At 34.5% G+C, this 27,061-nt stretch overlaps 2 long non-coding RNA genes across 24 annotated transcripts; both read right to left on the bottom strand.

Annotated features, from left to right (window-relative positions):
* Positions 1-319: 319 nt before the first annotated feature.
* LOC110922058 lies at positions 320-6,378 on the bottom strand. 23 transcript variants are annotated; one of them, XR_004881815.1, is made up of 11 exons: positions 5,880-6,373; positions 5,096-5,176; positions 3,994-4,082; positions 2,914-3,009; positions 2,468-2,807; positions 2,334-2,403; positions 1,944-2,255; positions 1,679-1,768; positions 1,296-1,373; positions 926-1,014; positions 320-729 (listed from the first exon to the last, which is right to left on the bottom strand). It is a non-coding gene; the product is annotated as an uncharacterized LOC110922058 (long non-coding RNA). The 23 variants fall into 23 exon arrangements; XR_004881821.1 differs by having other exon boundaries at positions 1,944-1,992; positions 2,065-2,124; positions 2,334-2,807; positions 5,880-6,370; XR_004881816.1 differs by having other exon boundaries at positions 1,944-2,124; positions 5,880-6,370.
* Positions 6,379-10,308: 3,930 nt separating this feature from the next.
* LOC110922123 lies at positions 10,309-12,175 on the bottom strand. Its single transcript, XR_002582901.2, has 2 exons — positions 11,714-12,175; positions 10,309-10,493 (listed from the first exon to the last, which is right to left on the bottom strand). It is a non-coding gene; the product is annotated as an uncharacterized LOC110922123 (long non-coding RNA).
* Between the last annotated feature and the right edge of the window lie 14,886 nt (positions 12,176-27,061).

Raw genomic sequence — 27,061 nt, 5'->3', positions numbered from 1 at the left:
AGAGTAACTGAGTGCTTCTCTTTGACATCCTAAAGTTATGTATATTGATCGTAAACATAATTTTTCCATAGATATAAAATAAATAATGATCCAACCTCGAATTAGTGTTGAAGGCCTTCCACATTACATAAGCAATGATTCCCCTAAGAGTAGAAACAAAAAGGCCCCAACATTGTATCTAGTTGAAATATCCGATGATCGGAGTTGTGTTTGCGTGTCAACCCAACCCGACTCATCCCATATAATAAAAAAAATCAAGGAAGCCTATTTACAAAGAAAACCTCAAATTAGGCATGCAACTAAAGTAATTAATTCAATCTTTTGTTTTTCTAAACGGGGACGGCACCCCGTCAAAACTTTATTAATAAAATTAAAAAATAATAGTTACACCTAAAGAGCATTGGGTCTTCCGAGACATATCCCAAGAACACCAACCTCAAAAATGCCTAAGGCCTTACAGAACAGGTTTTAACAAACCCCTACCCCAACCACTCTAACAAATAACAATTACTACTTCTAACTCTACTCGCGACCACACACAACCCAAGTATTACAAACATAAAACCTATTCAAAATCCAAACAAAAAATAAACGAAAACAACCAAAATCAAGACTAAATACAGTTCAAACAAAAAACATCAATCTTCAAAACTCTATCGACTTTCATACGCATCAGCAACAAACTTCAAGCTTCTAGCCATCATTCAAGTCAAACCCAAGTCCAATAACCTGCATTTACCACCAAACCCAACAATACCTATCAGCAAATAAACATTCAATGTGAGTTTAATCCCAAGTCCACAAATTTCATGCCAAAAACTAAAAAATTGGTTGAAACTTTAAGTGATTTCATTTACAAAATAAATCATGAATCAAAGTAGAAAGCTATAGGAAAATCGAAAATGCATAAACATATAATATCTACCGGCATTGAAGCCCATGTAAATCATCATTTTTGTTCTAGACCTTTCCAAAGTTGGGCTTCACATCTAAGGGTTGCCGGATATATACCTTCTGCACCAAATATTAAAGCACCAATACAAACTTTAGAATGATAACAATATGCTTTCTACATTCACTACATTATGGTTATCCTCAACTGGAAAACTAATTATAATGGGTCAAATTATTTGAAAAAAGACGATCATCCAACCAGCTTGCATGATGCCTTCAATGCAAATATATATTATAACGGGTCAACTGTACTGAACAGGTCACCAACCTGTCTCAGCCCATCTTGACCTTTTACCCAGCTCAACAAAAATGATATGAAATGATATAAGAAATCAATTTACCTCCATGAAAAGCGATGAATATGAGAGCCCGTTAACTCCCCTAAACAACCACCAATATGTGTAGCTCCATAAAATTACCTACAAAATTTGTAATGCTAACTGATGTTAGCATCTTTAATTGACAAAAAGTAAGAAAATTAAATTATAGCAAATAACCACTGTAAAAGATCACAAAGGGTCCGAGAATTCATGCTAACTAATGTTAGCATCTTTAATTGACCAAAAGCAAGAAAATTAAAACATAGCAAATAACCACTATAAAAGATCCACCTTAGAGGATATCTTTCACTTTTTTGTTAGTATTGTATTGCATTATGGCATAACTTTGTTATAACTAAATACAAAACTTGGAAATATTCTACAAAATGAATATTTTGATTTACCTCAAAATCTCCCAAAGTATAATCTACCTTCAGATTATAGAGGATGGTTGTTCCTTGATTATTTGCATTCTTTAGCATGTCCTTCTAAGGCTAGATAAGGAAAAGATCAAAAGGAAGATTAAAAAAAACTGAGTCGAAACTATACTATTAATGTTTTAATGCAACCAAAAATATAATTTTTCAATGCAATTGATTAACCACCGCTCTTCAAAGAGATCGGCTTGACGTATAATCAAATAAACGCGGCTAGAGAGTCGGACCAAACCTGATATAGTTCTGTCATGTATGGTCATCCGCCTTCATTGGCGGCTCCGCTGCCAAACAACGCCCAACACAAGGATCATAACAACAAATTGAAAAATATAAATTTCATAAAGTAAACCCACCATATCACTTAGCACTTGCCTATGAATTGACAACGTACCATTAATATCTGATCAAGTTTGCTGGCAATAAAAAAATAGAGATAAGTTTATCAAATCGTTCAAGTAACAAAAATGATTATTCTACGGCTACTCAGCTAGGTGTACTCTTATAGAGACTTTCAAATGGTTTCCTATTCGGTTAAAGGTTTTACCTGAAACCGTTAAACTAATTAGACATACAACGTAACTTAAGTCAACACTTTTGTAGGTAAACAGGTTAAAAATCTCACATCTAAAATGTACATCACAAAGACGTGCCACTCCTAACTCCGAAAGAGTTATTGAGTGTAAGTCTTCAGCCTGAAACAAAGAACACATGATAAATGTAAAGCATATAACCTGGATGTAAAGGTCGGTCACTCACCACCAACTGAACGGTCAAAGACGTGCCACTCCTTTCAAATTCCAACTCGACATTTTGCCCCATGCTATCATCAAGTAAAGTCTCCAACTTCAGAAGCTAACTCGTCATTCTACTCCAAAGCACAATGCTTTACAATGATGAATGAGAGTGTAAGGTTCTTGGCTTCAAGTATATAATGTTACACCTTCATAAGTGAGATAAGAAAAATAACCACTCGACCCGCTTAAAAAATCACATGCTTGGCCACCTCAGCACTCCTCTCAACAGATTCATTATCCTCGCTATATCTTGAAGCCCATCCATGACCAACACCTTTGAATATCTTCACAAAGCTCTCAATCTAGCTTTTGTCAAAAACTATTTTATTCACTGAACTTTAAAACCCTAACCCTAAACAGAGAAAAATATAACCCTTCCTATCTTTTACCATAAATCATGGGACTTACTTCTTGATTTTCTAATTAAGGTTCCATGTTTGACTTCTTCTTGTGAGTGTAACTGGTCAAGCTTGCCTTCTAATATGGCAGTTGGAACCTTAATTTCTGAAACAAAAGTTAAAGTTAAAAAGTGACATTTTCAACCTATATAATTATGAATGAGTTGACAAAGTTTATGTTTAATCTCTAGTGAGTCAAACCAAATGATATATTTGTAAAAAAAAACTATATCAAAATGGGTCAACGGGCAGAACAACTCAGACCAAGTATACAATTCGCCCATTTGACCACATCTAGGAGAAACAAACCTTTAACATCGTTGGCTTTCAAGGGACCATAACAAAAGCCTTAATGTCATTACTTTTGCTAGTTTAATAGCCATCATCCCAATAACTACATATAAATTAGTTTTAAGTCTACTAAAAAAAAATCAAAATGTTAGAATTTTTTAAGACACTGATTCTACCAATAATAATGAGAACTTTTGCATAAAGTTCTAAGGATATTTACAATTTAACCAGCACTTAGCGGGTACTTTTTTTCTTTTCAAATGGCCAATTTCATCTTAAATTCGGTAATGGTTATTTAAAATCATTATATAAAACCATAAAAAGAGTGATGATACTCACTATTGTTTGCTAAAATGCAAGGCATCATGCTTCATACAACTTGCATCAAGTTCATCACAAGGCTTCTCTATTGGGCATCCACTTTATAGTATCCCACAATACTTTCCATATCTTAACAATAGTGAAACTGTCAATTCAAATATATGCGTTGTTTTCATTTTTTTTTTCAAAACTAATTTGTTTTTATCCTCCAAACTCATATAATATAAATAGGAAAACTTATTATCATAAACTATGAACTTTACCATGATGTTTATGTTACTAAAACAATTCCTATATGCAACAAATTTAGCCAAAAAAAACATTGCAATAGGTTTCATATTACAATAGTAATGCAATCCATATTTTTTTTGTTCTTAAACAGCAAAAAAAATTGAGGACACATAATGGATTGAGTTTTTGTTTATCTTAATAAACCAAGATTCAATGGTTGTTTCAGTCATCGAAATAGATAAGGTACCTGCACTAATTAGAGCGGAATCATTGCATCGAACGTCGGGCGTTGTTTACCAAGCAAACATGCTTGTGACCAGGTTAATTTCAATGAACCTTGTATACCAAAGGATCAATTAGGTTCAGATAATAAAATACAATGTAAATGTTTATTCCATTCAAAGGTATAATAAAATCATTTCATTTGGATCCATGAAATTATATTAAAGGAATGATTCATTCGATCAACGAATAGAAAGCAAATTGAAATAAAAGCTCAAAAAGTTTATTGAGATATTTACCTAAACAATAATTGAAATCAATAAAAAAATAAGATCACCAATAAAACACCAAAATTATGTTTCCATATCTTATCAAAATCACCCAATAGGGTTTAATTTTTTAAAACCTAAATAATGAAGATATGTCACACCCCAACCAGTGGCGGAAACATCGGGATGAGACGAAGTGTGAAGATTGCAAGAGAATTCATAATGCTATTTGTGACAATATTTAATAAACCGGTTCATTTCATAAGTAAATTGTCAACAATACAAGAAATACGAATAACAACAAGTTCATAGGAAATACATAACAACATAATCAAAATTGATACAACATATTAAACCTAAACGTCTATATGCGTATCTAGGTATCAACGCTACTTCTTTTCATAGCATCATCATCCTCAACCTGTAACATGTTTAAAATAAAGTTCAATGCAAAAGCAAAGGCGAGTATACAAGTTTGGTACATACATAGCATAAGATAAAAGTGTGAACAATTCCTCATAGCAAGCATGCGATTCAAGATAAACATTAAATATGGCATGTGTCTAACATATCAAACCAAGAAAACGCAACTTGCTCATGACATAACCAAAGTTTCAGTAGAGGCGGGTCGTTAATCCTATAGCGCTACATATGTCAAGGTTTGGCTCGTACGAAGTTAATGATAAGTTCAACACATAAGAATCACCCAAATTTAAAGTATCAAGCCATCACATATACAAGCATGTTATAGGAATGTTCATGTGTTTAGACAAAAGTTCATGTGTAAGTTTCAATAGGTAAACATGTTACGCCCCAAAAGTGGTAAAAATAAAAGGGGAAAAGTACGAGTATACTCACATTGATTGCGTATAAGAGTTCCTTGAAGTATCGCACGAGTAAAGATGGAGAGAATCCAATAGAACAAACGAAATAGTTATCCTAGAGATTTGGAAATATATAACGAATTTGTTAAAACTTGTATTCTTAAATACAATTTCTAACATTCAAGTTTTATAATTTGTTTAATCAAATATTCTATTTCTTTTATCTCATTCTAACAATATGGGTTTAACATAAATTAAAGGTTTCACATAAATGGGTTAGTTAAGGTTGGTTATTAACAGATTAAAATAAAATAAAGAAAAGGAAAAAAAAATACAATCTGAAATGGATTGTTTTCGGTTGTTATATTAAAAGGAAAATTGATTAACAAAAATAATGTTAAAAATAGCCCAAAAACCGGCCTAGAACGTGCTAAGGCCGGGGATCGAACCCGCGACCTTCCGTTCACGCGGCCACCACTGGCTTCATCTTGGAATTTGTTGGGTTTTTATAATTCATTTAAACATAGCCCCGTGAGTTGTCTTCTTCATTTTAAAACAAAACAAAACCAAACACTAACAACCCAACTGATTTTATAACTTGTATTTATGAAGCACTCAACTCAGTTTGTATTGTAAATTGTGCTTTCATTAATAGAAGATGTAACTGTTTACGTAAATTCGAGCAAATATCAAAATGATGAGTTTCCAAATCAAAGTTTTTTTAAGCAAAAAGGCAAATGTGGTTCTTCAGTAGTTCATTGTATACGAAAGGATTTATAAGGGAATAATAAAAAAATGGTACGATAAGGAAAGTATACCGAACGATACGTGGCGTGGTTCCCGTTGTGACTTCGGACGTCTCCGACGTGAGTACGGGTCCTCCGGCAATCTCCGGTGAATGTGAAGGGGTTCGAATGAGACTGTGGCGATGACGTGTTTTCGTCGCGAACCTCGGGCGGCTCCGGTGAGCTTAGATATCCGACGAGGTGCAAGGAAGGTGTTTTCGGCTACGTGCTCGGCAAGCGAAACATGGCCAAACAGCTCCGTCGTGAACTTCGATCTCTAACGAGCTCCGGTGAACGAGCATTGTATGACTTTTCTTCATGCGGTTGGTGAGAAAATGAAAACGAGGGAGGGGGAGGGTGATGGTGGTTCTTGAGCGGAGAGAAGGGGGGTCGTCGGAGCTCGCCGGACTTCGGCTCTGGTTGCCGGAGTGTAGAGATGCAGAGGTTTGAGTGAAAGGGTAGAAGGGGGCTAGGGTTACTTGTGTGGAAGATGAGATGCATTTATAGTTTTAGGGATTGGGCCTAAAGTTTTGGCCACAATCTGTTGGATATCCTTTATTTAATTGACCATTGAAATCCCCATGTTTCATATTAACGCAAGAAATTTTAATTAGTGGAATGAGAAATAAAATAAAAAATGGGCCAAAGTGAACCTAATGTGTGCTGATTATGGGCTGGGCATGGACTTCCCATTTGGTGCGCCTAATGCTGGCCGAGATCAGCTAAAAGCATTCATCTCTTGTCCATTTTTTTATTCCTTATTTTAGATATAAAAGGCAAAAAAAATCTCTATTTTTTTTAACAGAATAATAGTGGAATATAATGAAATAAAAAAAATAATAATAATAAGTTAATCCAGCCATGTTGGCTGTGATGTGATCGGCCGAAATGGCCAGTTAACTTTCTTTCATATTTGACAATTTGTGTTTGCTTTTTATTCATTACAATATATATTATGGTATATTAATATAATTCACTAATTTATTAACCATATATATACATATAGATTAATGTTTAATTTATGCAAAACATGAAACTATAATAAGTTATTATTAAATAAAGTACAGGTTGTGTATTGTGAACGTGTAATCAAGCGTTTGCACATATAGGATATCTACAATCGCGTATTGCTTTGCAAGTTACGCAGGTGTTCACGAGGGTACGAGTATGTATCAAATGTGTATAAGGATCAAACGTTCAAGCATGTAAAAATAAACGAAGTAGAATTCGTATGAAATAATTATTATTATTAAATTTTTTTTTTTTGCGATCGAAGTCTCGGATTACAATGATACGAAACGAAATACGATTAGAAGAGATTCAAATTTTCTAAAAATAGGAATATATTACAAGCTTTCTAAATAAGGAAAGTTACGAAAAAGCGAAGCGTTACAGTCTCCCCTCCTTTAGAAAATTTCGTCCCGAAATTTATTCAAAAGGAAGACTTGAAAAGGATTTTGTTAAACAGAAGAGGATTGTTTAAAATTGAGACTTTGAAGTCTGAGATGTTTTGAAAAGTATGAAGTTTGAACAACGAAGAGACAGGTTTGTAAAAGAGTTCGTTTGTCTAAAATGATTTGAGGCATCAAACATAAGTGAAAACGTGTAGGTGCGTGTATAGGTAAAGCGAGTTTAATCAAGTTTGAATAACTCGAATTGGAGATGTATCAAAATGTATCGCATAAGGAGAGAAATTTGACAAAACGGTTTGTATTTTGATGAAAAATGTGGTAGTTTGTACGAAAGTTTAAGGGTGGTACTCCATCGCATATTTGTAGAAAATTGTTTTATTGAGAGGAATGAGAAGGTTTTACGTTTACATAAAACGGTTTTGGAGGTAACGGCCAACTACGGGTGTTTGCACATGAATAAGAACCGAAAGGTAGTTTCAAAAGTAAGGAGGTAGATTAGAATTCGAACGTTTAAACTGATTTATTGCAAACGAGGTTCGTATAAAAGACAGAGAATAATGGAGAGTAATAGGAGTATAAAAGTGAACGATTGACCTTTAATAAACGAATACAAGTATAAGAATAGCATGAGTATCGGATATACGAACGTAGGGTTAGGGATGAGGTCTCGTCATGGATAATCGGATGTAACGCGTTTGTGAGTTGTTTAAAGTTGGTATTAGGTCTAAAATGGTCCACAAAACACTGAATTTCTCATGGCACGTCTTACGAAAGTTTGGTAACATGGGGAAACACTTATATATAGAATTTACCAGCGGCGTATCCACCATGTTTTGACCACGTTACGCCAGTCTCGTGTTCGGGTCATGTTACGTTCCGTGTTTTACCATACGCAGTAGTACACTCTATGGTTCTCATACGCCTATCACTATAATCCCGTGTGCACCCGTGATTATATTGATAGTCGCATGATCCGCATAGCTTGTACTAGTTGTGTATGAATTTGGGTAGGTACACAAAAACAAAAACTAAGAATGTGTGCGTATAAGAATAAAGTATGTAAGCAAGTCCATGCTTAAGTATGTATAGGACCCACGTAAGCGAATCCCTCTGATTCCGCTCGCGTACGGGCACGAATGTATGAATCATGAGTTTGTATGAAAGGTAAGTATGAGTATAAGTGTAAGTTATGAATACGCATGCGAATGTATGTATAAACATATGACGTATGAGAATGATATGAACATGAGTATAAGCATAAATGTATTGTCATGAATATCAATATTAGTGTAAACGTGAGTGTAAGTATAATTCTAAGAATATGAATATAAATTTGAATATAAGTGTAACATATGAGTACAACGTAAAATGTATAAATCGCAATTATTAGTGTATGAGTTAATGATTTTATATATGGTATGAATATAAATACATATAAGATTAAGAGGTTTGAGTATAAAAGAAACAAAACTGAGTAGTACATGTGAAGTAGTCGTGAGGTATAAACTAGAACACGTGAAATGACGTGCATGTATAGTTATTTGAGTTTATCGAATCAAAATAGATTGAGTTGATTGGGAAGGTAGAGTATAGTTTGTAAATGTAAAGGAACATAAAGTACTCATTGGTTATGCATAACGTATTTTGTAAAGATTGAAAATTTGGGAAATAAAACGTTTTAAGACATGATTAAGAATTTTCGTGTATATGATTTACGTGAAATAGATTAAGGAATACGTTTGATAAAATAATAAATTTTTGGAATTCGCATAAGTATGGGTTTTGACGAATGAAAAACGATTTAAGTGTAAAATATGATTGTGTTGTATGATGAATTCTCTTTTGAACGCAAAATTTTGGTAATGATCACCTAGGGAAGGGAATCACCCCTAACTCGTTGGTGAGGTCGTTTTAAGAAAGAAGGAGTGGAGTTAATCGTTAAGGTAAGGAAATCACTCCTATCTCGATGATATGTCTCCATTTTGGTGTTATAAAGAATATAAACAAAATTGAGTGTCGTTTTGAAATCATGCATATGTATAAATGTATGAAAAGATTCAATATGTTGTGCGTGAAAAGAGAACATCGAAGGTAAATTCGAATTTGAAAGATTGCATCGTATAAACTAAATAATAGAAACACATGTTTGATCAAAATTTGGATGGTTCCAAAACGGAACTTTGACTAACCAAAGTGGTCGAAAAGTCTTTTGAATTTGAGGAGCATGCTTTGGCCTAATAAGTAAAATACTCTCGCCGACAAGTCAGTTAACGGTATTTACCCTTCCGGTTACTACATGTCCCAGATCAATCGAAATTTCGAGACTTGGCGGGATTAATAAAAATCAAGGAGTGGAACTAGTCGACAAGGTGCGGGTTTCACCCCTAACTTGACGATTTCGTATCCTAAGTGTGGTTGGTACTCGTCGGGTCAAAATTTAATTTCAACACTTTGACGAGGGTCCACTAGAATTTGAACTTCTCCATCAAGGTGAGGATTTCACTCCTATCTTGATCGCGAATTTCATAAAAAAAGAAAATTAGATGGATTGAGAGTTGTTCATCAAATTGTGGGTTTCACGCCTATTTTGGTGAAGCCGTCTCGTTTGTGTATTATGAGTGTTTTCGGATTTAGAAATATCGAGTAAAATGCATGAGGGAAAGAGTATGTTAAAGGAATAAACAAACAAATATAAACGCACAATGAAGCGTATCGAGAATAGTACATAATGAGTGGGAAACTAAAACATGTATTATCACATAATAAGGCAAGTATAGCGTGTCAAGTGTTAACACATAAGGGACATATATGCTTAAAAGATCAGGAGAGAACAAATAAAAGCAAATAAGGTAGCATGCAAGTAGTTTCAAGTAAAACATAAGAATAAAGCTCTAAAACTATAGACTAGATTAAAGCATTCCTACTTTTCCTAATTCCCTATAGTTATGGCTCTGATACCAATCTGTCACACCCCAACCAGTGGCGGAAACATCGGGATGAGACGAAGTGTGAAGATTGCAAGAGACTTCATAACGCTATTTGTGACAACATTTAATAAACCGGTTTCATTTCATAAGTAAATTGTCAACAATACAAGAAATACGAATAACAACAAGTTCATAGGAAATACATAACAACATAATCAAAATTGATACAACATATTAAACCTAAACGTCTATATGCGTATCTAGGCATCAACGCTACTTCTTTTCATAGCAGCATCATCATCCTCAACCTGTAACATGTTTAAAATAAAGTTCAATGCAAAAGCAAAGGCGAGTATACAAGTTTGGTACATACATAGCATAAGATAAAAGTGTGAACAATTCCTCATAGCAAGCATGCGATTCAAGATAAACATTAAATATGGCATGTGTCTAACATATCAAACCAAGAAAACGCAACTTGCTCATGACATAACCAAAGTTTCAGTAGAGGCGGGTCGTTAATCCTATAGCGCTACATATGTCAAGGTTTGGCTCGTACGAAGTTAATGATAAGTTCAACACATAAGAATCACCCAAATTTAAAGTATCAAGCCATCACATATACAAGCATGTTATAGGAATGTTCATGTGTTTAGACAAAAGTTCATGTGTAAGTTTCAATAGGTAAACATGTTACGCCCCAAAAGTGGTAAAAATAAAAGGGGAAAAGTACGAGTATACTCATATTGATTGCGTATGAGAGTTCCTTGAAGTATCGCACGAGTAAAGATGGAGAGAATCCAATAGAACAAACGAAATAGTTATCCTAGAGATTTGGAAATATATAACGAATTTGTTAAAACTTGTATTCTTAAATACAATTTCTAACATTCAAGTTTTATAATTTGTTTAATCAAATATTCTATTTCTTTTATCTCATTCTAACAATATGGGTTTAACATAAATTAAAGGTTTCACATAAATGGGTTAGTTAAGGTTGGTTATTAACAGATTAAAATAAAATAAAGAAAAGGAAAAAAAATACAATCTGAAATGGATTGTTTTCGGTTGTTATATTAAAAGGAAAATTGATTAACAAAAATAATGTTAAAAATAGCCCAAAAACTGGCCTAGAACGTGCTAAGGCCGGGGATCGAACCCGCGACCTTCCGTTCACGCGGCCACCACTGGCTTCATCTTGGAATTTGTTGGGTTTTTATAATTCATTTAAACATAGTCCCGTGAGTTGTCTTCTTCATTTTAAAACAAAACAAAACCAAACACTAACAACCCAACTGATTTTATAACTTGTATTTATGAAGCACTCAACTCAGTTTGTATTGTAAATTGTGCTTTCATTAATAGAAGATGTAACTGTTTACGTAAATTCGAGCAAATATCAAAATGATGAGTTTCCAAATCAAAGTTTTTTTAAGCAAAAAGGCAAATGTGGTTCTTCAGTAGTTCATTGTATACGAAAGGATTTATAAGGGAATAATAAAAAAATGGTACGATAAGGAAAGTATACCGAACGATACGTGGCGTGGTTCCCGTTGTGACTTCGGACGTCTCCGACTTGAGTACGGGTCCTCCGGCAATCTCCGGTGAATGTGAAGGGGTTCGAATGAGACTGTGGCGATGACGTGTTTTCGTCGCGAACCTCGGGCGGCTCCGGTGAGCTTAGATATCCGAGAGGTGCAAGGAAGGTGTTTTCGGCTACGTGCTCGGCAAGCGAAACATGGCCAAACAGCTCCGTCGTGAACTTCGATCTCTAACGAGCTCCGGTGAACGAGCATTGTATGACTTTTCTTCATGCGGTTGGTGAGAAAATGAAAACGAGGGAGGGGGAGGGTGATGGTGGTTCTTGAGCGGAGAGAAGGGGGGTCGTCGGAGCTCGCCGGACTTCGGCTCTGGTTGCCGGAGTGTAGAGATGCAGAGGTTTGAGTGAAAGGGTAGAAGGGGGCTAGGGTTACTTGTGTGGAAGATGAGATGCATTTATAGTTTTAGGGATTGGGCCTAAAGTTTTGGCCACAATCTGTTGGATATCCTTTATTTAATTGACCATTGAAATCCCCATGTTTCATATTAACGCAAGAAATTTTAATTAGTGGAATGAGAAATAAAATAAAAAATGGGCCAAAGTGAACCTAATGTGTGCTGATTATGGGCTGGGCATGGACTGCCCATTTGGTGCGCCTAATGCTGGCCGAGATCAGCTAAAAGCATTCATCTCTTGTCCATTTTTTTATTCCTTATTTTAGATATAAAAGGCAAAAAAAATCTCTATTTTTTCTTAACAGAATAATAGTGGAATATAATGAAATAAAAAAAAAAATAATAATAAGTTAATCCAGCCATGTTGGCTGTGATGTGATCGGCCGAAATGGCCAGTTAACTTTCTTTCATATTTGACAATTTGTGTTTGCTTTTTATTCATTACAATATATATTATGGTATATTAATATAATTCACTAATTTATTAACCATATATATACATATAGATTAATGTTTAATTTATGCAAAACATGAAACTATAATAAGTTATTATTAAATAAAGTACAGGTTGTGTATTGTGAACGTGTAATCAAGCGTTTGCACATATAGGATATCTACAATCGCGTATTGCTTTGCAAGTTACGCAGGTGTTCACGAGGGTACGAGTATGTATCAAATGTGTATAAGGATCAAACGTTCAAGCATGTAAAAATAAACGAAGTAGAATTCGTATGAAATAATTATTATTATTAAATTTTTTTTTTGCGATCGAAGTCTCGGATTACAATGATACGAAACGAAATACGATTAGAAGAGATTCAAATTTTCTAAAAATAGGAATATATTACAAGCTTTCTAAATAAGGAAAGTTACGAAAAAGCGAAGCGTTACAACATATGTATGAATGAATGATAAACTAAAATCACGCAAAATCTCAAACACGATAAATTACTTCAGAAGAAATAAACGACAAACATTACGGATATATATGATCGAGAACATCAATAACGATCCGAGAGGATCGAGTTGAAAAATACCTGGTTAAGAAGCAGGTTCAAAGCAATCAGAATGCACTGCATTGAAAAAATTAGTAAAAAAATTAGACCAAAAAAACTTTAAAATTAAAATTTAAACATAATTAATGTCTTTTAAAACATCTGGTGGGCAAACTCTACCTACTAAAGTTTAAGAACTAACAAAAAACCAGGCAGAATCAAACTATTAATATCCAAATCCCTTTTTAGTCAGAATCAGTAAAAATTAGAACAAATAAGCCTAAAATGTCAACTTTAACATAACTGATGACTTTTGACACACACCTGGAGCTCCTGATGGGCAAACTCCTCAAGCTATAATTAAAGAACTTACAAAGAAACAGAACGTAATCAAACTATCAAGCCCCACTACCTTTTCAAGTCAGAAATAAGTAAAAACAATAGATCAAATAAGCTTCAAAATGCCAACTTTAACATAACTGAAGACCTGGTGGGCAGACTCTTCATACTAAAATTAAAGAACTAACAAACAAAACTAAACATAATTAAACTATCAAGTTAATTCAAAATACATAAAACACAACCCAATAGCAATAGTATAAGGGTTTTCTTACACTCGAACGAAATAAACCTTGTAATAGACGAAAAAAAATTGAAATAAGAATCAAACCTAACCAAACCAAACCTGATGTTCATGAAGGTCCTCATTCAAAAGGTCAATGTAGACCATGAAAAACCCATCTGCTCTGCAACTTTTTTCTTCCCCAAGGTGGCATCTACATCCATGACAATTGCAATAGCAGCTTGCTGTAATAATATAGCATTAGTAAATTAGAGAATGACGGTAAACCAACAAAATAATAACTTTTCAAATGTCAATGCAAAGTTTGAAGCCTTCATAATCATACATAATCTATACTACTTTATAATATGTTATAACGACTTCTTGTTGTCCAATTCTGTGAGCTCTGCACATTGCCTAACAAAAGTCATGAAATTAGTATGTAGTGACTATAAATAGAGATAGATATCATACATTCCCAAACCTGCAGATCATTCTGAGGATTCCAATCTGATTCAAAAATGATGACAATATCTGGTGTGCAAGATTGATACCTAAACCACCAGCTACAGTGGAAAGAAGAAAACAAAAATCATCAAACAAACATCATAACACACAAAAATCCACAATATATAATTATCATTTATAAACTCGACTACAAGCGTACCTTTGGATCATTACCAGTTTACAAATTTCTTATGAAGAATACTAAAACTCAGTCACACTTGTTAGCGGATCAGTGAGGCATTACATCAAAGTATCAAACATCATGTATCTAGTTATAACCAATCATGTGTGACTCACAACATTTACCAAATACAAAAATTAACTGGTATCATGAATAATGGATATGGTGGTTACCTTAATAGCCAGGCGAGACGCATTAGAAAGACATACTCTGTTGCTGATGCATTCTGCATATGCACAAACTGTCTGCAAGTGTACATGTTATATAATTATATTAGTAGAAAAAAAGGCAATTGGAAAACATAAGAATCATAAAACAAAGAGAATTTTAACAACTGCTCCACTTGATCATATGTAGCATTTCATCAAACACCTAGAAGACATCACATCAAATACAAAAATTAAAAAATAAACATATAATCTCATATTTTGTGTATCTTGAATTAGAAATTAACAAATAAATTATCAAATTGAACAAAAATATCCAATCAGAATTTCCCTTTCCTACAGATAATCCATAATCGTACAAAAATATCCAATCGTTCTTGTCTCCTGAAACCACACAAATTGAACAAAAAAAATTTGGTAGGTGCTTAAATCAACAAAAATCAAAATCCTAACCCTAGTTTTTGGAATCAAATAAGAAGCAAGAGAGATGAACTCACGGGACTAATCCAACCCGCTCCTGAGGAATCCGTATTTATGCTTGAATCAACAAAAAAAAATACAATTTGTATTTTCTTTAACAAAAAATTAGTGTATCTGATGAACAATTTTACATCAGAAACCCTAAAATTAGTGTTTCTGATAAACACACCTGTTGAAATCAACTGTATATGGTACGATCAAAGAGTTTGAAACACCGATTGAAAGAAACGATCGATGATTGTAAGTCTGTAACGCCGATTGAAAGAAACCATGACTCAGAAACAGATGAATAACAAACCACTTTTAGATAGAATGAAGAAAATGAACCAATCTATCTTTAATAGATTAAGAATGGAAACGCTTCTATATATTCGCAAAAGATCTTCCAGTAATTGATGAATTATTCAACTTTCCATATATAATTCAAGAAGCTTTTGAAAGAAGAATGAAGGAATTGATTGAGAATTGAGAGGAGAGGAAAATGCCGCCCAAATTCCCAATTCTCTGGCCAAAGAGAATAGCCACATCAAAGTCAAATAGTCAACCACTATTTTGCTTTAGTATAAGAGATAGATTAAACTAAATAATATTAAGTAGCAGGGTTATCTATAATTAATTAGAAGAAATTAAACTAAAATTATAAACTAAAATTATAATTATCTATAAGAGATGGTCTAATATGATGATAAGTGTCCCAAAAGTGGTTTCTTTTTTTATATAGTATAGATTCTATTAAAACTGAGAAAAAAATAGTTAGTGATTTTAATATTTTGCATTTGTAGACTTTTCATAATACATAATAATTTTGATTGGTTTATCGTGAACTCTCACTTTTATCACAATATTTAAAGTTGTCATATGATCCCTCTTTCATTGTGAGAACTGTAAGAAATCACGATAAACTAATCAAAATCATTATTTATTATGAAAAGTATATAGATAAAATAAACATATGAATTACCTCTTCAATTAATTCATCTATTATCTCTAAATTACTTTTAAAAGGTTGTGTAAACATATATAAATGGTAAAAACTTACACACGTGCATATTTTAAATTTGCACATATGTAACTTTTTATAATATACAAACACATGTAAATTTACATGCATATAATTCATTTAACAATGTTGTATTTTAATAACAGAAATTGGATTTTAATAAAGCTAATTTTGACTCGTTGGCCGACACTAATCCCAAATTAAGAAATTCCTTAGAATAGTCCTAAGTTTCAAAATATTTTCCTCCACAAATCCTTTTTCTAACTAGGGCCTAACTTAGTTAGTTATTTGCTGACGTAAACGATGATGTGGATGTTGCAACAAGTTCCCTCTCTCTATCTCTGTCTCACCCTATAACCTCCATTACCACAACCACACCAGACTGCCACCACCACCATCATACCAGCTAACTCCGGCTATCACCACCTAACTACCATCACCATTGTTCCCCATCATCTCAGACCACCATCTTTCACAACCATCACCACCTTTCACTAGCATCACTACCATCGTTTACCACCTGACACCATCCCCATCCCCATCCTCAGCCACCTTCGTCGCCAACCACCTTCTGAAAACAACAATCTCAACCCAAAAAACAACCAAATTTGGTGTTCCATCTCATGTTCAACAACACTTCTTTCACATCTCTAAGATCTATAATCCATCACGTGTTCAACAACACTCCATTGACCACCACCACAAATGGCGTTTTAGAGATAGGGAGAGAGAGGTATATGTGGTGGTGGTCTTAGATGGAGGTAGATATATTTTCGAAAAGGGAAACATAGAAAGGAGGGGAGAGGGGGATGGTGGCGGTTTAATGCGGTAGTGGGCTAATGGTATGGTGGTGGTGATAACGGTGGGACACTGGTAGTCAAATGTGGGTGGTAATGGTATGGTGGTGGTGGTGATGGTAATAATGGTGAGAGAGATAAGATGTATGCGACGATGATGATTAATTTATAAAATAGTCCCTTAAATTTGATTCATATAAAAAATGTTTTTTTAATGATTGATGTTTTTGTGTCACGTCATCAGCCAAGTCAGCTAAAAAAACTAATTTGGTTAAAATCCGATTAGAAAAAAGCTCAGTGGAAGAAAATAGTTTGAAAGTTGGGACTGTGCTGATGAGTTTCTTAAGTTGGAATTAATGTCGGCCAACGGGTTAAATAAATTAAATATTAGATATTTATTAATGACATTTAAAATTCTAATTGAATATTTTGAAAGAAGATATGATTGAAATTATGTAAAAATATTAAATAGTCTCTAAAGAAGATTTAAGAAATATTCGCTTTGTATTGATCTTTTAGTTAATTTTTTAAATTAAAAAAATATAATAAGAAGAGTTGGAATAAGAGCAGCGCATATGTGTTATACACACATAAGGGGTGTCCGGGATTGCTTATAAAACAACTTATTGACTTATAACATTTTGGAAAAATGAGTTTTTTTAGAAAATGATATCCGGGTAATGATTTGAAAAAGAGGTTTTAAGGCTTTGAAAAGAGGGAAATGGAAAAGTTAAGAGTGAGTGACTTTTTGATAAAGAATATAAGGAGCTGGAAAAGTCAATAAGTTATTTTTCATAAGCAATCCCAAACACCTATTGGTGTAATGAACTTGTTATTTGAGGTTTGTATGTGTTAGCTTTTAGTAAGAGTTTTTTTGTGTTATCTCGAGAACTATATTTTCTCTACAATGGCATTGGGAAATTCGATAACTATTTGACACTGAAAACCATAATCACTAAATGAATTTGATAACCAATTTTAGTTCTTTACACCAATAATCCTAAACTATTATCTCTTGTTTAGGTTTGAACATGACACATCTTCTTTAAGAGGCATATTCGTCTACTAAGTGGAAATACGCCAGACAGGTAATTTTTATAAACCGATAAAACCTTTTAAATTGAAGTTAAACGATCAATTTGGTTAGTTTGAGATTTCTTGAAAAAAGGGGCTTAATCAATGTTTTAAAAACCAGTTTTTAAGTCCTACTGGTTGGGCTCTAAAATGGTTCAACTAGTTGAACCGGGTTGTATCGGGCGGTTGAACTGCGTTACTAGTTAACCCTATAAATTCCATAAATACCAATTCATCTCAAAAAACAATTCATCTCAAAAAACAATCCAATCTCAACGAGGATTTATGCAACTGATCATAGTTTTATCTAAAAACAATTATTTTTATTGTAAACTATTAAGCATTTTAAGAATATTTTTATTAATTATAAACAATATTGCATTGTATGAGGTGAATGAAAGTTTCAACAACGATAAAATATTGGAATAGAAGACACTAGATTAATTACCGGAAATATGGAATATCAATATTACATTGATATCGTATTTTATTAAAATTAAGAAATCAAATCGTAAGATAATGCAAACCGATTCAACGGTTTGAACCAGTAGAACCGGATTTACCGCCGATACATAAGACATACCGTATTCGGGTTTTGCCGGCCTTTATCGTACAAGACTCGTGTCCGATATCCGGTTTAACTGGTATAACCAGTCGGTTCATACAAGTATTTAAAACATTGGGTTTAATGATTTGGTTCATCTTTTGAGCTAACATTTGTTATGATTATTTTTATTTATTTTGAAGTATGCAATAACGTATGTGTTGGATTATGTAGTTTACGGGAAAAGAAAAAAACTAATGATTTTACGGAAAAAAGAAAATAGAAAAAAATAGTTTAGACCGAACCAACTAGACCGGTTTGGTAGGTTCTTTTGTTAAAACCTACCCAAACGTTTTTTAACACCTCTTTAGCATTTTGTAATACATTACATACTTTTGAAATCAATAATATTACTACGAATTTTAGTTTTTGCTTGAAACATTATCGAAACGGTTTGTCACAACATACCCTCAAATAAAACACACACATGCTTGTTTCTTGATTTATCAGACAAAACCAAACCAAACGGAAAAAAGTAGAAAACTTTCATTGGCCACTCGATAAGACTTGATCCCACTCGATTGACATTATTCATTCATAACAACATCACGAACATACCTCGTGTAAGGTTACCTAAGATTTTGCTTAAGTAACTAGTTGCCAGTTTGTGGACGATTTGCAGAATGATACGAGTTATGATTATCCACTCCTACGCCACTTTTTTCATCTTCGGTATTTCCTGGATTCTTTGTTTGGCCAAACCCGACCTTTCACCCAAGATATATATCCGCACTAGTGGTTCCTGAGACTAGCACTAGGGCTACAAAGATCACGGGCCATGTCTTCTTCAAAGTAATTGCCATGAAGTTTACAACAAACACCGAAAAGATATAAAAACTATCATAAAAATATCATTTTAGCAAGTTACACAATTGATGTAAAAATTGAAAAAAAAAATGTTACTATCTATTTATGGTTTATAAGATCTGTATGATTGCAAAGTTTACCTTGTGTATTTTGTTCTTCAAGGAGGTAACTAGTTGAAATAGGTATTAAATGGAGTTGGTTAAATAGGTGAAGATTTCTACTATTTAGTGATGAAATATCTATAATATATCTTAGTTAAAAAAATTACTTTGTATTTTTTTTAAATATATAAGATGACGTGCTTGATTAAACCCATAGATCGTAATATATTAATTTTGGTAATGGTAACAATCAAAAGCCCATAATATAGATAAATAGTCTAGCTATAGTAAATTCGATTTTTCAATAAAGTAATAGTTCATTATATTGCTGGTTTCTCCACTGACTTGAAAAGTGGTTATGTAATTTTACCTTCTGTATTTTATTCTCATTTAACAACATTTTTTATTCTCTTTTAACATTTTTTTTAAACTAGAAAACGAAAAGCCGCATGTCACCGCGTTGTGTTAAGAGTGTACAAAAATAACGTTAAAACATTAACACAAACCTACACGTTGAGTCGAACCTTTATAAAAATGAAATATTCATGTTAACCAACGTGATGCGGGGCGTTGATATTATGCGGAACTGTTAAAAAATTTCACGGAGTCGCAACAGAGACTAAAGATAGGAAGATGAGATAGTAGAAGGTAAAGTATTTAATAATGTGTGTGTGTGTGGGGGTTACTAAAATAGGCATCATATGAATTACGCGTGACTAGAAGTTAACAAGGTTTTTTGATGGAGTTAGTGAGATGAATTGAAATAGCAAGAATTTTAAATCATAGTGTGTTTTTGATCATTTGTTCAAAAATAATCAATACTGCAGTTTAGACTAAACCCCAAGGACTAAATCAATAATTTACTATAACTAGGTTTATCACTGTCGTCGCGTTGTCTCGAACTTCTTTTGTTATTTAGTTTGTGTTTACATGTGTTTTGAAATCACTACGAGCGCGTTGCGCACGGAACCGCTGTCAAGAATAAAAAGAATGAAAAAACACTAAAAGATAACCGAAAGAAATCAACAAAAAGTTGTATGGTAATGATGTTGTTCATATGAAACCAGTGGTCAGAGATGAGCAAATGGTACTGGGTACCTGTACCGAATTTCCTGAACCGAAAGATCTTAAGTACCAATTTGGTACCGACTTTTGGCGTTCCTGGTACTGGTTCGCTACCGGTTTTTACCTTCATATACCGGTGCCGTAACCGGTGGTATCGGTTGGCATCGAGCTCATCCTCCCTACCCTTGAACCGAATGATTTATTTTTTTGGGGAATTGACCTGTAATAATCCCACCTAGACCTTATTGGTAAATAATAATCACACCTCAGAATATTCCCCCCACCAGTCCCACCTTTCACCTATTTTTCCTACAATGGTCCCCCCGTTAAAAAAAACTTAACGGAGTTAAGCTTTTTTCCAAATTACAAACAGATTTTTTAGGGCTGTTGATCAGAACGATGATACGAGTCCATTGATGTAAAACTTACTTTGAAATGGTGCTCCATGACTTGATTTTGGTTAATTGGAAATTTAAACACCCGAATTGAAGCGCCATTTTCATCGTTTGGAGCACCGTTTCGAGGCAAGTTTTATATCAATGGACTCGTATCGTCGTTCTAATCAAAAGCCCTAAAAAATCTGTTTGTAATTTGGAAAAAAAGCTTAACTCCGTTAAGTTTTTTTAACAGGGGACCATTGAAAAATATGTGAAAGGTGGGACTGGTGGGGGGAATATTCTGAGGTGGAATTATTAATGGCCAATAAGGTCTAGATGAGATTATTACAGACCAATTTCCCTATTTTTTTTTCTTTAGTTCTTAGATGATTATGTAACAAAGTTGAATGATTTATTTTTTTTCTTTGGTTCATAGATGATGTGATTGAAGATGGTTTAAATGATTTAACTTTTTTTCTTTGGTTCATAGAGATGTGGTTGAAGATGGTGGTGGTTTGTTTGTGATGGTAGGGGTAGAAGAATGTTGAAAAAGCACCATGGGAATTAGAATAGGGTATGGTCGGAGAAGTGGTGTTTGCCGGCGGTGAGAGAGAAAGGGATGAAGTAGGGGTTTTGTTATAAAGTTTGTTTTTTTTCTTATCCAAGTGCAGGACAAAACGACTTCTTAATTACACAAATAGTTCTTGTATAGGTTAAAAGACAAAATTACCCTCATGTGCAAAGCACATATCATATTTAACTGAAAATTTTAATCATGTTAGAGCTAAAGGACGTAGTGTGTAATGGTTTTTACAAATAAATGATTGTGACTGTAATTATTAAAGTTAAAGGGCATCCATTGCAATCAAATACAAACATAAAGGACGGAAAATATAATTTACCCTAGATAAAAAAAATACATAGTAACAATATTTATTTTTCACACTTTAGACACAGTTGAGTAATAATTTTTGTTTAGAAAGTAATAAATATTGGTGGTAGCATTCATTGATGAAACCTAAAATGGCAACACGAAATCCATATCATAATTACCTCACTCTATTCATTTTGTTAGTGCTAAACGTGCTTATCCTTCCACTAGTAAATAGAAATTCAATTTGCTAAAAGGAGAAGAGGTTATTTTCTGCGTCATCCAGTGAAGGGCGAATACGGATGGCGTCGGTTCATCTTTGATGGGAGGCAAAGTTTTATCGATTATTCCACTGTCGTGCCTTTGAACAGGTGGAGGTAGGGTTTCCACGTATCTAGAAGAGCCAAGGGGTTGGCGGTGGTCGAGTAGTCGACCTTGGCCACAGCACCCAGTGTCACAGTGGTTTACACGTCGTTCTTTATCATTAAAAAAAATTAGAAGAGGTTATATTTTGTGATTAATTATACTTTATTTGTACTTTAACTGTGATTAGAAAATAAAACATATTTATTGTGTGATTGTGTCCCCTCATCGTCTAATATATTTATATTTTTTTTAAACGGCGATATTCTACAACAGGCGATAGGTATCGCACTCGCTTAGCGGACCCTCCACCCCACTCTGGCACAAAACTATATTGTCTTAACCGGGCCCACGCTTGACATCAGAGTTTGGCTTGGCGCTTCCCGAGAATACACCCATAAACTACATAGGAGTAAGTTAAAAAATCTAATAAAAATAATTAATAATAAATATTTACATACTACATTACATCTAATAATGAAAAAGTGTTGAATATTTAGTTACTTAGACTTTAATGGTGATTGATTTCTATATTTTAATTATTTGTTCATATGATTGGTGGTATGATCCTGGTCAGTCACACATCTTGCGGTAATACTCCGCATGTGAAATTTGAGAGTGTGACAACCCTTTTCTGGGATTTTTTTCGAAAGCCCCTTCGGTTATTGGTAAAGGTTCCCTTTCTAAACATTTGAAAGTTTCTAAGCCATCTGCTAGGCTTGTTTTGAAAATTGTTTTTGTATTCATGTTATATTTGCCATTTTCTACAAGTATTCATATTGTCGTGTTTGTGTTCTCCTCCCCATTTCTCCTTTTTTTATATCAGGGTAGTTTGTTTAAGACCCTTGCTGACGTTCCAGTTTCGTCTCCTTCGATGGTATCAAAAAAATCCACCTAAGGGTTTGGGTTTTGCCCATGTTGCTACTAGTTCCTCTCCTTTTAAGTTACCAACATGGGATGAAGCTCCCTTGGATCTCCCACCGGTTCATGCCACTACCAGTGCTTCTCCTTTAGCCCTTTTTTTTCAAGAAGGCTATGCTACTCCCCTTGTCCCTAACTAGAAGATCACCTCCTTAACTATCGTTAATACCGGGGAGGTAGCCCGAGACTTTATGTTGAACTCCATTCATGTAGCCCATCGATACATCAATTCTTCCTTGGATCCTCGAATTTTCTAGGATCAATATTGTTTGGCGTTGTGTGAGGGTTTTACTAAAGGAGTAGGGATGTTTTCTCGTGTGAAGGCTCTGGAGAAAGAGGACTTGGTAAAACGGTTGGCCACCTCCCAATCTCGTGGTGCCTTTCTTCAGTCTCGGACTGTGAATGCCGATAGATCGCTTGTTGAGAAGAAGACATGTTTTCCTTGTTATTGTTTTCCTACTACTTTCTCAGTACTGTTAATCTTTGTTCCCCTCTCCTTTTTCTTTATTGTTATAGGCCGAGCTGTCTCAGGTATCTGAAAACCTGCATCACCTGGAGGCGTTAATGCTGAAAAAAGAGACAGGTTGGGACGAGGAGCGTAATCATTTGATGGGAGACCGGGAGCAGCTGGAGGAGGTCCTAAAGTACTATCAAGTTTGTGCCAGGAATGCTTCTCGTGACCTGGAAGATCTTCAATCAGAGAAAGTAATGGTCCAAGAAGATAATCAAAAGCTTGTTGCGGTGAGGCATTGGTTAGTGTCCCAGGGAGTTTGGGATCACTCCCAGAAAACACTTGTAATAGCTTAATTTGAGAAAGAGAGAGAACTTGTAATCAACAACCCTTCTTCAAGTTATTTGATCTTTTCATACTTGATCCACTCTATGATCATTGTTTGTGGACAAGTTATGGTCATTGGCTAAACTCTTTGTGTTGTTTGGGTTGAAGATGAAGCTTGGTATGAATTAAATGTTTAATCTTTGGCAAACTGGTGTGTTGTGTCTTTAATAATTCCTTATACTCTTTTTCTTTCGTATTGAGCTTGTAATTGTTTTGGTCTTTGATCTTGTGGGAGTTCTTGATAACCTTGGGATGTGAAGCTTATTAATACACTCATGGTGTGTAACAACCTGTATACTAATAAGGGGAATCCGAACTTAGAGAAGTGGTTGACCCATTTGTGAAGGCACATCTTAAGATCAACCCTCGTTTATCAAGAATATCATTGTTGGCCTGCACGATCTATATGCTAGGCCTTAATGATTAGCCAAAACTTGGTTATGCGACTTGTCTAGAACGTTCTATATGTTAGGCTTGGCGCGAACCAAGAGTTGGTGAACCCATATTAAAATACTATACGTCTTTATATATTTTTTATTATTATAACGTCACCCGTTATAAAAGATCGATCACCCTAACTAATCACAAGTGTCATTAGCACACGTGGGGAGCACTTTGATATATCCTTGGGTATATTTGAAGTGAGACGAAGATGTGCACTTTAGAGGATCACAAGCCATGAGACCAATGTAAAAGAAAGAAGAGTAGTTGGATGTAACTAACCCAAGATTAGGGGATTGTTCCTTGAAAAGAACCTTCCTCTAAGCTTGGGTAATGAATTATCTTTAATCGGCTCTAATTCTATTTTAACCTTAAAGTCACATTTTGTAAATCTAATAAAAATTCATCGGTAACCTTAGCTAGGAGCCGGGTTTTTGAGTTAATTAACCTCACCACTTGTTAATAACTTAACTATGATTCATCCCAAGTGGACCTCGGATATCCAAAGCACCACTCTTCGTGCTCTTGATAGTCTCTAATAATTCTCTATTACTTGCTTTTATTTTCTGGTTTTAATATAAAAATAGCAAAAGATAATCAATCAACTAGTTGGTAATTTAAAGTTAAGTATTGAAAGTCGTATTTTCGGGTTCGATACTTGGTTCTTACATAAACTTTACTACAAACGATAGTTGCACTTGCCTATTGTGTGTGTGTTTAGTCTAAGTAATAATCATTTCTTATAAATTTAAAACTGGAAAAAATCATGATTAAAAGTTATTAAGTTAACCCACCTAATCATGCTAAGAGTTACTAAATTAACTAAACCAAAACACTTAAACACGACACACATCATTAATGAAATAATCAAGTTTGATTTATTAATGTGCTATATAAGTTGGAATGTGGTGGTGGCGGTAACAACGAAGGTGCGATGACCAAGACAAATCTTTCTATGATAGGGTGGTAGCAGTGATGGTAAGAATAAGAGAGTGAGATGTCACACCCCAACCGATGGCGGAAACATCGGGGCGTGGCACTGAGCGCAACAGATTGTTCAAGAGAATCCATAACAACTATTAATGACAATATATTTAACGTTAAAGTCCCATACCAATAACATATAATGTAAAAACAGTTATTACAGACAGAGTTTCTCAAAAACAAGTAAACTGTTCCGACAACTCAGATTTCTTATTTGGTGGGTTTCTAGACCTCCTACTCGATTCATTCATCAAAGCAAGCATCCTATCAACCTGTCACATACATTAAAATAAAGTCAATACACAGAGTGTAAAGGTGAGTACACAAGTTTGATAACATATAGTATAGCGAAAGCATTTACGCATAACCAGCATGTAACACGTAGAAATGTGAAGCAAGTAAGCTATCGACAATGACATATGCAACCGACATGACTGCGAGTGTAGAATGCGCAACACACTATCACCACTGTGACCATGTGAAGTAAAACCCTTAACAACCCCTATCCACGACAGGTGCTTAGTCCAAACTATAGTACTATCGTTGCTAAGGTGTCAGGCAACAATCACTGTGTAAACATAACATACAAGCATTCATCGAGTCACGTATAACATGCGAGAGCGGTTAGCATTAAAAAGTGTTTGCGTTGTGTGTTGATGTGTTTTGATATAGAGAACGTATGTAACACCCAAAAGTGCGTTAAGCGAAAAAGGGTTCGAGTATACTTACAGAGCGTGTTTAGTAAATAAACACAATCTTGGATTGCATGGAGCGCGTGGAGATTAGCCTGAGTATAGAACGATAGGTAAGCGTTGAACAGCGTGTAAACAGTGCGTCGAATGAGTTAGGTGTCGAATGGTGAGTCGATCGGATGATCATCCGGACGGATGACCATTCGAACGGCTGATCATTCGAATGAGTGAGTGTATTGCAAATTGTTTTGAACTTTTGAAGTTTTCGTTGTAGTATAAATCCAGTCATTCGATCGGATGGTCATCCGGACGGATGGCCATTCGATCGGATGGCTATTCGATTGAAAGTGTGATATTCTTTGAAGTTTTGATCAAATCGTTTAAGTTTTAAAGGTTGTAAAGAACAAATCACCTGCCCGAATAGTCATCGATCGGATGGTCATCCGATCGGATGGCTATTCGATCGGCGACCTGTTGCTTTGAAAACTTGTAGAATTTTCTAATTTTAAAAGTTGAAGTTTTAACGGCGATGGCGTGACGACGTGTCAAACAACGGAAGTTGTAACACTCTAGTTATTATTTTAAAGGTTTTCGTATAAATTACGAATACAGACATGTATTTAGTGTTATGTATCCTTAGGAAATTCCGAGTAAATTAAAACTTTTACAATTCATAAGCTATTCTACGAACGTGATTGGGTTCGTCGTTAAAATTTACAACGAGGCAATGTGCGGAAGCATGAGTCTTTATTGTGTTCGGTTCTTCAGTTTGATCGTCTTCCGGCATCCCATAGTGTACCTACATTTCATAAACATGAAATGCTTAGTCATACAGGGTTTTAAACGTGTCTAAACGGGTCCGAGAAACAATTGATAACAAAACAACATTTTCAACCTGACCTCCACCGTAAATTACGGTGGCACCGTAATTTACGGTGGCCACTGGTTTTACATGCCCCTACCGTAAACCAGTAGGGGGCTACCGTAAGACTTTTCATCTCCACCGTAAATTACGGTGGCACCGTAATTTACGGTGGACTCTGCATCCAGCTTT

The sequence above is a fragment of the Helianthus annuus genome, chromosome 2, assembly GCF_002127325.2.
Source record: "Helianthus annuus cultivar XRQ/B chromosome 2, HanXRQr2.0-SUNRISE, whole genome shotgun sequence".
In the NCBI taxonomy this organism is placed as follows: Eukaryota; Viridiplantae; Streptophyta; class Magnoliopsida; order Asterales; family Asteraceae; genus Helianthus; species Helianthus annuus.
This window is presented reverse-complemented; position numbering and strand designations above follow the sequence as displayed.